We start from the raw sequence: 14813 nt of genomic DNA on the forward strand, positions 1-14813 counted from the left end.
GGTGTCCGCGGGCGGTGGGCTGGACGCGGGCCGGGCTGTGGTGGGCGCGGAGCAGGACCCCGTAACTTCCTGGGTCGCTGCAACGCATGGGCTGGGGACCTGCTCGCAACCCGGCGTGCCGGACCTCGGGGCGCCCTGGGTACCGGCGGGGGACGTCCCTGGGGGCCAGGGTGAGAGGCGTGGCTCGGCACCTCGCCGGGGGAGGGCAGCGCGGGCTCAGGGCCCGCGGCTGGGGATTCAGCCCGGCGGCGCGATCATGGAGGCCCGGTCGAGGTGCCGCGGCCTCCGGAACCCAGGGGCCTGCGGGCGCAGACCGGCCGCCTCCCTCCCCGCGGTGCCCAGTCCGCACTGTCCCCCATTACCCGCGGGCGCGGATCTCAGAGGCTCTGCTGCCCCGAAGCCAGTCGGCTCGCGGAGGACAGGAACGATCCAGGGTCCCTCGGGAAAAGGGGAGCAGTGGGACCCGGCGCTTTCGTCAGATTCTGGGCTTGACGGTCCGATGGAAAAGCACCCCGAGGGCGCCCTGCTACCCCTCGGTGAGGCCTCGCTGGGGCGTCCACGGCCCGACCCGGCTCTTCAGGGAGGGGCGCCCCGCTGGCGCTCGGGTTCTGGTACCGCCGCGCTGTGCCCCCTGCACGACCTGAGTCCGTTCCAGGCGCCCCACACGTGCGCTCTCGTCCCTGGGCGCGCCTCGCCCCGCCGTCGCCCCGCTGCTCTCAGCCGACACCCTGGTGTCCCCGTGCAGACTGCGGAGGCTGCTTCCGTGCCCGTATCCCACGACCTTTGGGGCCCACGCAGGGATTCCAGCCTCAGGTTCAGCCCCGGGCTCTGCATACGTGGAAGTGCAGAGAACAGCTGAACCCTCAAAGCTGCTTTAAGGTAGAAAGAAAAGCGTTTAAAGCCGGGGAGACCCTTCCAGGAGGAGAATTACTTGAGTTCGGGAAATTATCGTGTCAGGTGAATAAGACAGGAGGATGACCCCCAAATGATAGACTCTGGTCATACTACCCTGTCCCGGCCCGCGGGACGAATGTGGAGTGTGCCGGAGACACCTGCAGAAATGAGACAAGCCAGGGACACAAAGAATGACCAGCAAGACAGGATGTCTGATCAAGCTGGCAAAGTTTATTGTTTACAGGCTCAATTTATACAAGTAGCAAGTAAGGGGTGGGTCAGGAGATAATTGGACTTTAGGTGGCGCTGGCGGGGAGGTGTTTTCACACATCCTCAAGGTGTCCCTATTTTCAGAGTGAGGAGTCTTGGCTCATCTTCAAGGACAAGATATGTTCTTGTGAGCAGATAACTTCCAAGGACTGCACCGGTTGCTCTCAAGCTTGTGCTTTCCCATGCTGCGTTCAGACGTGGGGGAAGGGACACAGACCCGGCTCCCAACATCTCCCCCGTTTTTCTTATATTAAAACAGCCAGCCTAGCTCTGGCTGGGTCAAGGCCTGTGCCTGTCTTAGTTTAGAGGTCTTATACCTGGCCTCTGTTTCCAGGAGCTTGCCTCCTTTCGGAGTCGGCCTGGCATATTGTTCTTGCAGGTATATCCTCTTAATTACCCGACATTGACTACCCGTCTAGTTGCTGTTGTCTTAAGGCTGGGTTTTGTTTTTTGCAGGGTCTTTAATTTGTCACTTGGCTCTATCCTGTCTTCAGCTTCCCACATCTCCTCCTCTTCTTTTATAGGGCCCAGCTGGTGTGGCTGGGTCGAGGACTGTGCCTGTCTTAGGTTGCATGGTCAGGGACTACTCCTTACCCGTCATGGGGTCACAGCCCTCATGGCGGCTGTGCCCTGTCTTAGGTTGGTAGTAGTCTGCGCACATCGTCGCAGCCTTGTGGTGGCCGAGCACGATGGGATGGTGTGCGACCATGTCTTACCCGTCACTGACTACTAGCCTCGACTGGGGTGACGAAGGCCTTGGTGACAGGTTTGGGTGGCAGCACCAAACGTTTTTGGCTTTGGCTATCGTCACTTCTATGGTCGCTGAAAGAAGGAGGAGGAGGCCTCTTGATCGTCATCGTTACAGGCGAGCCTCGTAGTGGACTTGAATGGGTTTACTGACGAGGGTGTCAATTTGCTTTTTTATGAAGTTTGTTAAATGTTTGAGAGCCCAAGGGCCAAAAGACAAGAGCAATATTAATCCTATAAGGGGGCAGAGATCGGGCTGTATAACGTTTGGCCACCAGACGTCTGGTGAGGTTTGAGAGCGGGACCAGACAACGTCTCCTCTTTCAGACAGCACTGTCCAGGTGTAGTTCCAGGGGAAGTGCCGGGGCTTCATGGGTGGTGGTGCTGGCTGATGACTCAGAACTGCAGTCGTGATCAGGAGAACGAGGATTGTTGGCGACTGCATCTTGTCCGATGATGATGAATATTTCTCTACTTCCTGAAAGGCAAGGAAAAACTGTTCTCAGGGAAGATTCTCCTCCCTGGAATGTATTGGGTTATTATTAATGTGTTTTGAAGGGGTATTAATGGGTTTGACAAGGCGCTCAGGTAACCATCGAGGTCCATTTCCCTGTGTATCATATACACAGGCTTGGCCTCTACCCCAGATAAGAACTGGGTCGGGACCATGCCATTTAAAGGTTAGAGGATCTTTCCATAAGACTTCTGCAAATAGGTTTTTTGTCTCTTGGTGCCACAACCTGTCGGCAGCAGACCTGTTGTGGTTGTCTATTTGTAAAAAGTTAAGCGTGAATAGTGCATGATTAAGGAGGTTTCTTGGGGAGCCTTTTATAGGGTAAACAGTGTTGGTCTTCAGCTTATTAATTGTATTCTTTAGTGTCTGATGCGCTCGTTCGATTATTCCTTGCCCTTGGGGGTTGTAAGGGATACCTGTGATATGCTTGATTTGGAATTGATGGCAGAAATTTTGAAATGCTTGTGAAGTGTATCCAGGCCCATTATCTGTTTTAATAGTTTGAGGTTTACCAATCACAGTAATGCATTGGAGAACATGGGCTATGACATTTTTAGTGGCTTCACCACTATGGATGGTGGCAAATATAAAACCACTGTAGGTATCAATAGTTACATGAGTGTATTTAAGAGTTCCAAATTCAGGGATATGGGTGACATCTATTTGCCAGATTTCATTAGGGAGTAGGCCTCTCGGATTAACAACTAAATGAGGGAGGGGCAGTAAGGTTACACACCCTGGGCAGTCTTTAACAATTTGCCTAGCTTGTTCTCTGGTGAGTTTAAATAAAAAGTCGGAGAGTGTGAGCATTCACGTGGTGAAGAGCATGGTATTGACTAGCTTTGGTGACTGCATCGGTTGTAATGGAATATGTGAAGCGGGTATTTTTGTCTGCGAGGGCATTGCCTTGGGAAAGGGAACTAGGAAGGTCGGTGTGGGCTCGCAGATGTCCGATATAGAAAGGGGCTTGTGTGAGTAATATAAAGGTTTGGAGTTGTTGGAAGAGGGAAACAGCGTTGGTAGAGGGTTTAATATAAGGGACTATTTCTAGAATAGGAACTGAGTATGCTATGTAGGCACTGTCGGTATACAGATTAAAAGGGATTTGGCTCAACATTTTAAAAACTTGTAAGATAGCAAATAGTTCTACAAGTTGAGCTGATTTAAAGGGTGACTGAATACTGTAACTCTGTGAGTTTATAACATAGGCAGCAGTGCCAGAGGAGGAGCCATCAGAAAAAACAAGAGAGGCATTATCTAAAGGAGTGGATGAGGTTATTTTTGGAAAAATAAAGGGATGTAGTCGTGAGAATTGAAGGAGTTTATGTGAGGGACAGTGATTATGGGTTTTACCTTGGAAAGAAGCAAGGGATATAATCCAGTCATCCACATTCTGGGACAGCCAATCTGTTTGTTCTTTTGTATAAGGAATGATAAGCTGATCAGGGTCTCTGCCAAAATGCTGGCGGCTTTTTTTCTCTGCCTATTTTTATAATCTTTGCAACTAGGGAGGGGTATGTGATAAGAACTTTAGGTGGGGAGGAGGGCAAATGGATCCATAACAAAGGATTGTTTTGCCATAAAACTCCAGTGGGGGTGTGTGGCGTATTACAGATGATGAGAGCGAAGGGCCTGTCATAGGATAGGAACGTAGTGTGTTGTTGTTGTATAGCTGTTTCAACAATGTTTAAAGTTTCTTTTGCCTGGGTGGACAGTTTCCGAGGGGATGAGGGATTGGGGTCTCCTTGTAGTATATCAAAAAGAGGTTTTAACTCTCCAGTGGTTAGTTTAAGATAGGGTCTGAGCCAATTAATGTCTCCCAAGAACTTTTGGAAATCATTCAGTGTTTGTAAGTGTGATGTTTTTAATTGGATCTTCTGGGTAGTGATTTTGTTTGAGGTTAATTCAAAGCCAAGATAATAATAGGGATCTGTTAATTGAATTTTATTTGGAGCAATTTGGAGACCGAAAAAGTGAGACGGGTGGTCAATTCTTGGCTACATTTTGAGACTTCAGAGTTGGATGCTCCAGCCAGGAGGATATCATCCGTATAATGAATGATACAGATGGAAGGCCACTGGGGTCTGAGGGGATCTATGGCTTGGGCTACAAATTTTTGACACAGTGTGGGGCTGTTTGCCATACCTTGAGGGAGTACTTTCCACTGGTAGCGATGCATTGGCCCTTTAAAATTGGTGATGGGAATACTAAACGCGAAGCGTTCTCTATCTTGGGGATGGAGTGGAATGGTAAAGAAACAATCTTTAAGATCAATAATGATCTTGAAGTAATTAGCTGGGATGGCTATAGGAGAGGGGAGACCGGGTTGAAGGGCTCCCATCGAGAACATGGTTTTGTTGATTTCTCTGAGGTCTTGGAGGAGTCTCCAAGTTCCTAATTTCTTTTTAATTACAAATATAGGAGTGTTCCAAGGAGAGGTGGTGGGTTCTAAATGTCCAGCAGCTAATTGTTCCTGTACTAACTTGTTGGCTGCCGTAAGTTTTTCTTGAGTTAAAGGCCATTGATCTACCCAGACAGGAGAGTCTGATTTCCATTTTATTTTGTCTGCATGGGGTACAGGAAAGTCAATGGCCCTCACGGAAAATTTTCATTCCCTACTCCTAAACGGTCATTCTTGGGTAAGACAGTAAGAGGTTCTTTTATACCTTGGCTATTTTTTCCTAGGCCCTGGCCGGGCAGATAGCCTTGGTTAAGCATTTGTCGGGTGATTATATCATTCGGGCTAGCCATGACAAGTTTTAATTGTGATAAAATGTCACGTCCCCATAAATTGATGGGTAATCCAGCTACTATATAAGGTTGGACTTGTCCTGAGTTTCCTTCTTTATCTTTCCAGATTAAAATCTTAGAACTTTGTTTGGGGTTAGTGGATTGACCAATGCCTTTGAGATGGGTTACAGACGTACTGCAGGGCCAACTAGGAGGCCACTGTTGGGCTGACATCACTGTAGCGTCTGCTCCTGTATCAACTAATCCTTCAAAGGATTTGCCATCTAATTGTAGGGTTAGCAACGGCCTGTCGGCGGTGATTTGTTGTACCCAACAGGCATCAGAAGAGCCAAAAGCAGCATTTGGTCTGGAGCTCGTATTACAACTTTTACATGTTGACTCTAACGGGAGTGGCAGGAGTTGGGCTATTCGCTCTCCCTTAGATACGGATATTGGGCCCATTGGAGCAGAGGCTAGGAGGGTGATTTGTCCTGCATAATCGTTATCAACAACTCCTGGTATAATATGGAGGCCAACTAATGCAGGGCTTTTTCGTCCTAGAGTTAGACCAAAGGTGCTGGAGGGTAAGGGCCCATAGGTTTCTGTAGGGAGCAGCTGGATACCTTGGTCGGGTATTAATATTGTGTTGGTGGCGGAACAGAGGTCCAATCTTTTGCTTCTTGGGGTGACACAGGAGGGAGAACTGATGTCTGCGCAGGGAAGACTCGCTGTTGTTGGGCTTGGGGAACGAACCTGATAGCCCCTTGGTTCGTGCTCGGTGATGGGGCCAGGGGCTGGCCCCTCTGGGAGTTTCCCTGGAGCGGTGGGAGGGGTGTGCCTTCAATAGTTGTCCTGGAACGGCATTCTTTAGCCCAATGTAAACCGCGCCGGCATCGAGGGCAAACAGTTTTGGGGGGGGTGCTAAGTAGGTGAGACTGGATCCCTGTCGGACACTGGCGGGCAAAGTGTCCTGATTGCTTGCAATTAAAGCAAGTTTTTTGTTTATTGTTATCTATTTTAATGTCTTTTAGTGCCATTCCTATGGCTAATCCAATTGCATGAGAGGTACCTATGCCTGAGCAAAGTTTAATATAATCAGAGAGACTGCCTGAACGGTGAGGTCTTATGGTTGCTTGACAGGTCGGGTTAGCATTTTCATAAGCTAGGTGTTTAACAAAGGCACTTTCTGTTTCTCCTCCCCCGACTAGTCGCTCAGCAGCGTCTGTCAGGCGACTAATGAAGTCGCTGTAAGGCTGGTCAGGACCTTGGTGGATTTTTGCTAGGGAGGTAGTAGCGGAGCCTTTAGGAGGGAGGCGCCGCCAGGCTTTAAGGGCTGCGTTTTGGATTTGAGCTAAAAGGCCTGGGGGGAAGGCTGCTTGGGCTTCATTTGTTTCATAGGGGCTTCGCCCGAGCAGTTTATCTCTTGTCCATGCGCGTGAAGTTTTACTTTCACTATTGCGCTGCGCAATCTCACGGCAATTTTCTACAAAGTCAGTGCGCCATAAAACATACTCTCCTCCTGACAAGGCGGCTCGAGCTAGGGAAAGCCAGTCATTAGGAGTCAACCACCGGTCACTCAGGCTTTCAATTAAGGCTAATGTAAAAGGAGCTGTGGGGCCATAATTGGTAACAGCTTTTTTTTAAGTCTTTTAAGTGTTTAAGGTTAAGGCGGCGGTATTTCTGGGCTTTAGCTGGTTTTTCTATACCATCACCAGACTCTTCATTGTCTGAGGGCTCTCCCTCAGAACTCTGTTCTTGGTTTGGAATATCTGGGTCTTGGGAGTCTGGGGCGTTCTCGTCCTCGCTCTCCTCTCTGACTTTGGGGGGGGGGCGGTTTCTGGGCGGCGACCGCGGGTGAGCGGGCAATCACGAGTGATTGGGAAGGCTAGGATTGGGCTTTTAGGTTTCACTTTCTTTATGGGTTTGTTGGGGAGTGAGGGAGTCTGCATGGGGTTTAATGATGTTAGTTCGGCGTCAAGGGCTTTAATCTCTTTAATGAGCTGAACATGTTCACGTTTTTGTTGCAAAATGTCTTTAAGTGAAGAAACTTCTTTGGTTAGAGAAATTTTTGCTTGTCGGATGGGGTCAATTGAAAGGGGGAATTTGTGAAATGACTCTAGATCAGGGATTTGAAATATAGGAGCACGTAGAGGGGAAATAGATTTATATGGAGGGGGTCTGAAGCTATTATTAGAGGCACTATAAAGGGCTGGCGCCTTAAGGCGCCAGGGGTCTTCATTTGCATGATAGTGGACGGCTTGTTCTTCTAAGGACTCTTCATTGTTTATGTTTAAATGATTTGTTTGGTGTCTTAAAGACGTGAGTGAAGGATAGATATTTGGGATTTTAGGAGGATCAGGTTTATCGTGAGTGTCTGGAGATTTTATACTAGGTTGAGGTTTAGGAGATTCTTTAATAGGAGCGGTGGGGTCTTCAGAGATATCTACGGATACTGAAGGACAGACAGAGGGTGGTCGGGAGTTTTCCTTAAGGGCTATTTCTCCTGTTTTAATTATATCTTTAATGTCAGGATCTTGAGAATGAACCTCAAGCATGTCGTGAATAAGGTTCCAGTAAGAAAATGCTGAAACAGGGACTTTTTCAGGGCCAAAGGCCTGATAAAAGTCTTGGAGGGCATCACCAACTCTTTTCCAACATTTATGATTGATAGTGCCTTTGAGGGGAAACCAGGGGCAAGTCTCATGAATAAAGGAAAAAAATTGTCTAAGTTCTTTTCTTTTAACCCTTACTCCTCATGTCCTGAGGGACTCCTTGAGTCTGCTAAGAAATACCTCGTGGGAGTTCAGTGAGTTGCCCATTCGGACGGCTGGGATTTCAACTCTATGTAACTTGGAATTATACTAATGCAGCCGCAACCACGCCAATGTTCTGAACTACTGGAGGCACTCTCATCAGCTCAGGCGAGCCCTTGCTTACGTAGGACAGTCGGCAAGTATAATCCGCTTGCACGGACCCTCTAGGGCAGGGACTCTGTAGTCAGAGTCCCTTGTGCAGGCCCTAGAGGTGAACGACCAAGAGCCCAAAATAAGCACAAGGTTTTCAGAGAGGAACAACCAGAGAACAAAACAAGGAATAAATCGCGGCAGCAAACTAGAGGGAGGGGATCAGTGAGAACTCACAGGAGGTATTTAAGATGCTTGCTTGGGTGATGCGTCTACTCACCTCTCCGGGATCTGTATTACGGACGGGTGATCCGCAGTGATCCTCAACGCAGAGTCCACATCAGGTCAATACCTGTGTGATGACTCAGAAGAATGCCTGGCCAGGGCTTCCGAGCAGACGTTTCAGCAGGAGTCCCAGGGCCCCACGTTGGGCGCCAGTTGTCCCGGCCCGCGGGACGAACGTGGAGTGTGCCAGAGACGCCTGCAGAAATGAGACAAGCCAGGGACACAAAGAATGACCAGCAAGACAGGATGTCTGATCAAGCTGGCAAAGTTTATTGTTTACAGGCTCAATTTATACAAGTAGCAAGTAAGGGGTGGGTCAGGAGATAATTGGACCTTAGGTGGTGCTGGCGGGGAGGTGTTTTCACACATCCTCAAGGTGTCCCTATTTTCAGAGTGAGGAGTCTTGGCTCATCTTCAAGGACAAGATATGTTCTTGTGAGCAGATAACTTCCAAGGACTGCACCGGTTGCTCTCAAGCTTGTGCTTTCCCATGCTGCGTTCAGACGTGGGGGAAGGGACACAGACCCGGCTCCCAACACTACCCGGTCCCTCTGTGTCAAATTGCACGTGTCTGCTTCCTGCTGGAGATCTATTTTGCTATGTGCAGTCACTCACTGGAAGAAAGCCGGGTTCCCTGACCTCATCTGGGGGATGGAAGAGAGCGAGGCGGGAAGATGTGGGCCGCAAGCCTGAGTGGGATGGGCAGTGGGGAAGAGGAGCCAGGGAGCTTCTGGAGACCCAGGGAGCTTCACCGACTCTGGGATCCATCCACCTGGAGGCACCGGGGCAGAGCTCCACGGTCTGGGGGACACTGAGGAGGGAGCTGGTGCCTGGGGAGGACAAGAGGGGTTTACATGGGGCCTCAGTCCTGAGGTGTCTTGATGTGACGGTGCCCTGGTCTGAGGCATCCCTCTGCAGAGAAGCACCAAGCAGCTGCCTAAGACCAGTTGGCTGAGAATCCTGTCTGGGGCCTCAGCTTGCGTCCAGTGAGAAGTGCGAGGGTATAAAGGCAAAGGAGGAAGGAGTCCCCAAGGATGCCCACCCCCAGCTGAGTGAGGAAGATAAGCCCCGTTTCCCACTTGGCAGGAGCCGTCACGCCGGTTCTAAACGTTGGAGCCAGAGGAAGGGCAGCTCAGCAAACAAAAGGAAACATGTGATAAACTGAGGTACATCCAGGCGATGGCACGTGATCCGGGGCTAAACTGAACTGAGCTGTCAAGCCACGAACAAAGACACGGAGGAAACTTAAATGCATGTTCCCGAGTGAAAGAAGCCAATCAGCAAAGACTGCATGCTGCACGCGTCCACCCACATGGCATTCAGGAAAAGGCAAAACTGTGGAGGCAATAATAAGATCGGTGACTGCAAGGACTGTGGAGTCTGGGGAGGGAACGGACAGGCACAGCAAAGAGAGGCTTTAGGGCAGGGGAAATGAATATGCTATGTGCTGCATAACATCACAGTGATTGATGCACATGACCCATTACCTGTTTGTCCACCCGCAGGGTTGGCCCCATGAAGAGTGAACCCTGACTGTGGACTTGGGTTACTGTGATGGATCAAGGCAGGTTCCTCCTTGTAAAAAGTGTGCCGTCTGGTGAGTGAGGTTGATAATGGGGGAGGCTATCATGTGCTCTACTGGATCATTATTGTGCAAAACATGGACACTAGCATGTGCTGGAGAGAAAAATGGAGCATTAAATAAAACCAAGTTATGAAATTGTTTAGTTCATTTGAGGGTGTTACGTTCTACGGAAAATGGAGAAGAAAGCAGAGCATAGATGAGGAAAAGTTTAGTGGGCAAGGAAGGGTTGGGACATTAAATAGGTGATTCTGTGTTAGACTCAGAGGGAAGGTGATACTTAAAAATATTTTAAAGCAGTAGTGGCAGGTTCGATTCTCCCTGTGAAATCTCTAGATGCTCCTGTTTTCTCTTGCCTCAGTGCGTCTGGGTGATAGATGGGACCCACACTAGGGGACACTAATGAGTCAGTGGGAGGCTGGGGACCTGTCTGTTCTCGCTCCACAAAAGGAGAATATTTCAATACTGGAGCAGTGGGTGTGGCACTGGTGTAGGTTTTTGTAGACACTCTTTACTCTTGGACGATCTTTTCCCAGCTGTTTCTTCATGATGAGGTCAAATTATATTAGATTATGTTTAAACCTCTATTAAATACTGTATGTGCTATTTCTCTTTCAGGTAAGGTAGATACATGGATTGGTATTTCTAATCTTTTATTTTAATGCAATTTCAATTTACAGAAAAGTCTCAAGTAATGGAAAGAGCAAGTTGCTGCGCTCCTTACCCAGGCTCGCACCCACCTGCTCCTACTCTTCCCTCTTCTGTTCCTTCCCTTAATTCTTTTCCAGCTTTATTGAGACGTAATTGACATGCAACTTTGTGTACGTCTAAGGTGCACAATAGATGGTTTGATGCAGGCATATATTGTGAAATGAATAAAGTAGGGCTAGTCAACACCTCCGTCTCCCCACATAATTACCTGTGTGTGCGTGTGTGTGTGTGTGCGTGTGTGTGTGTGTGCGTGTGTGTGCGTGTGTGCGTGTGTGTGTGTGTGTGTGTGTGGTGAAGACACTTCAGATCTACTGTCTTAGTAACATTCACATATATAATACAACATTGTTCACTAGTCCCCACGCTGTACGTTAGATCCCCAGAGCTTTTTACCTTAAAACTGGAAGTTTGTGCCCTTTGGCCATCATCTCCCCATTCCCCATCCCTCAATCGATGGCTATTAGAATTCTCCTGTTTCTATGAGTTCAGCTCTTTCAGATTCCACATTTAAGTGAGATTATTATACAGTGTTTGCCCTTCTGCGTCTGCCAGATTTAACTTTGCATAATGCCCTCAAGGTCCATCCATGGTGTTGCAAATGGAAGGATTTCCTTCTTTCTCGTGGTTGAAACGTTTCCTATTATATTGTACATAGAACTCACATCTTCTTATCTGCTCTTCCACACAGGGACACTGGTTCTTGGCTCCTGCAAATAAAGCTGCCATGAACAAGACAGTACAGACATCTCTTTAGGACCCTCATTTCACTTCTTTGGACTTGTGCCCAGAGGTGGGATTGCCGGATCGCACGGCACCTCTATTTCAAATTTTTTGAGGAACCTGCAGAGTGTTTCCCACAGTGGCTGCACCCATTTCCATTCACGCCAACAGTTCGTAAAGGTTCTCTTTTCCTTTATTCTGCTTGGTACATTCTGGTGTTACGACCTCTATTACATTTTTCGTTTCATTCATTGTATTCTTCAGCTGTAGGGTTAGTGTTTTCTACTTGTTTGTTTTCCCCACAATTTCCATCTCTTTGCTAAAATTTTCACTTTCTTCCTATATTCTTTTCCTGATTTCATTGAATTGTCTTTCTGTGTATTCTTATAGCTCGTTGAGATTCTTTAAAATAGCTATTTGTAATTTTTTACTGTGCAAATCACACATCTCTGTATCTTTGGGGTCACTTACTAGAAAATTACTGTGTTCCTTTGTGGTGTCATGTTTCCTCGATCTTTCACGTTCCTTGGGGTCTTGCGTTGTTGCCGTTGCCGTCTCTTTGGAGGAGAGGCTACCTCTTCCGGTCCTTACTGAGTGACTTTGGGAGGGAATACCTTCTGTCAGCCCTAATAGTCGTTCTAAGGCTTCCTCAGACCTCCTGTGGACATGCCTGCGCCACTCTTTTGCTCTCTCTTGAGGCAGAATTCCTATGTTCGGATGCCTTCTTTCCAGCCTTCACAGCCGGGCCAAGGTGCCAATGGCCTCCCCTCTGCTTTCCTAAGTGTGGTGCTAAACACTCATTTGCAGTCTCCAGGCCCACAGTCCCAGCAGTCTCTCTGCTGCACCCACTAGCACCTGCAGAAGCTCACTCTTTCCGCCATCATGAGCACAGCGCACAGCGTGCACAACAGCCTGGCCGCGCGTGAGGGTGTGTATGGGTGGGGCACATGGATTGCTGAAGGTGCCCACAGGCCAGGTGAGGGGTTCCATGGGCAAGCACCCCAGCAACTCATAAGTGGCCTTCCTGATGGAGTCCAGATGCAGTAGGACCCACATGTCTCAGACATGTTCTCCTCTGAGCCTGTGCGGCCCACAGCTCGGTGCTCTGGCTGGGCTGAGAGAAATGGGCCTCTGTGTGCAGGCCAAGACCCGCACTGCTGGGGAGCCAGGTGCTCATGCACATGCGCTCGCTGTCCACCTCGTGGTGCTGAGCTGTGCCGCCTTTGGGGAGGGGTGACACAAGTAAAGTCAAACTGTTCCCGTTACTCTCCCCATTGAGTCCAATCTCAGATGTTTCTCTCCAGCAGCCCACTGGACTCCTGGCCTTCCACAAAGACACTCCTCTCCACGAGTGTTTGTAAATCGGTATTTTCCAGGGGCTCCCAGACCAGAATTGAGTGAGCTGGAGCCGGTTCAGGGGTCACAGTGGGACTGAGTTCTGCAAGCCTCTTCCCCAAGGCACTGGTGGCCCAGACTCTGGTTCCCTTGGCATAGGGTGCCGGTGATAGGATCAGAGCCAAACCAGGCAGCTGTCGAGTCTCCAGGGGTGTCGAGCTGCGTGTGAGTCTGTGTCCAGGACCATGGCTAGTGGGTCAGCTGCCCAGGTGCAGGCCTGTCTCCCCGAAACCGTTGCCCTCATTCACTGGCTGCTCTGGTCTCACAGTCTCCTGCCTGGATCCCGCAGTACCCACAGAGGCACTTTTGTCCATGGCTGGATGCCAGATTGTTGTTGAGGAGGCAGATACGGTCATTCTGCTGTATTGCTGATGTCACCCCTTCCTTTCCACTTATTTGAGGTTCTCATCCATGAAAGATTGTGTAATTCTTTTTATTAGGGCCTCTTTTTTAGAGCAGTTTTAGGTTTATGCAAAACTGAGAGGAAGGTACAGACATTTCCGGTACACGGCCATCCAGCAAGTGGAGGCCTGACAGCAGAGTGCTACTTTCGTTACAGTAGATGAACAAAATCCACCACCAAAATTCGTAGTTCACACTAGGGCTCACTCTTGGTCTTGTATATATTGTAAGTTTGACAAATATATGACGACATGTGTCCCCCATTGTGGCATGATGACACCACAGGCTCCCTGCCCTACAGGTCCTCTTTGTCCCGCATCTGCATCCCTCCTTCCCTCCCAACTCCTAGCAGCCACTGAGGCTTTACTCTCTCCACAGTTAATGCATTTTTCAGACTGTCGTATAGTTGACAGTTTTGTTCTTTCGCTTATTAATACACACTTAAGGTTTCTCCATGCCTTTTCCTGGCTTAATAGCTCAGCAACGATTCCGTAAACCTCTCTCAAGTGCTTAGCCTTTGATCTCAGTCACTATCTAGCAGTGGGATCGCTGAATCACATGGTAGGTACATGTTAACTACAGAAGAAAGTCCAACCACTTTTGCAAATTGCATATACCAATTTTCACTCCCACCGGCACTGTCTGCCTGTTCTACTTTCTCCACGTTCTCAGCTTTTGCTACTGTCGGTTTTCTTTTTAATTTTATACCTTCTATGGGGATGTCAATATCACCTAGTGACTTTAATATGCGCTTTCATAATGAATAATGATGTTGAGCTTATGGTTCATTTGAATATGTTCTGTCATGAAGTGTCTATATCTTCTGCATTATTTATTGCATTGTGCGTGTTTTGCTTTCTTCATATATTCTGCATACAACTGAACTATCAAAACTAAGATTTGAAAATATTTTCTGCCAGGCTGTGGCTTAATTTTCTGTTGTGTTGAGTGTCTTTGGAAGAGAACAGTTTAAATTTTTGATAAAATCTAATGTATCTAATTTTCTATAGAGTGGGGGATTTGGGTCCTATCTGGAAAATAATTACCTAACCCTGATACAGAAAGAGGCTTCTCCTATTTTTTTTCATCGAATGTCTTATATTTTTAAGTCTTACATTAAATCTAGGATCCTTTTCATTTCTTCAGGGTGGGAGCCCTCCAACCCCCCCTCCTTTTTGTTCTTCAGGCATTATCGCCTGGGCATCACTGCAGCTCTACAGCCTGGAATGATCAATAACTTCAGTAATGTCAAGATGGCCAGAATCTCTGGTTTATGCAAACATTTTGATAGATCGAGCACAGGTACATAGATAAATAAGCACAAATACATACAATTTGGAAAGGGGGGCGGCAGAGGCATTCGGCCAGTCTTGCCCTCCTGCTTTGTAGCTATGGCCCATCTCTTTCTCCTTTCGGTTGTATTCTCTGTAAAACGTCTCTCACTTCCTTTCACTCAACACGCCGACCTGTACAGCCTCCCCTCCCAGGTTTCAGGACACAGGCTTGCGCTGTGTGATGGATAAAGGTGAGCTCCGCTCTGAGCAGACACCTGGGGTCCGTGGTGGTCAGCTGCTGCCGTGTGAACGTGCGCACTGGCTGCTGGTCGTTCGGGGCGGGTCCTGTCGTGGCAAATGGAGTCTCTAGTGATGTGTCTCTACGT

Source organism: Manis javanica, chromosome 17 (genome assembly GCF_040802235.1).
Source record: "Manis javanica isolate MJ-LG chromosome 17, MJ_LKY, whole genome shotgun sequence".
NCBI classification, from domain to species: Eukaryota; Metazoa; Chordata; class Mammalia; order Pholidota; family Manidae; genus Manis; species Manis javanica.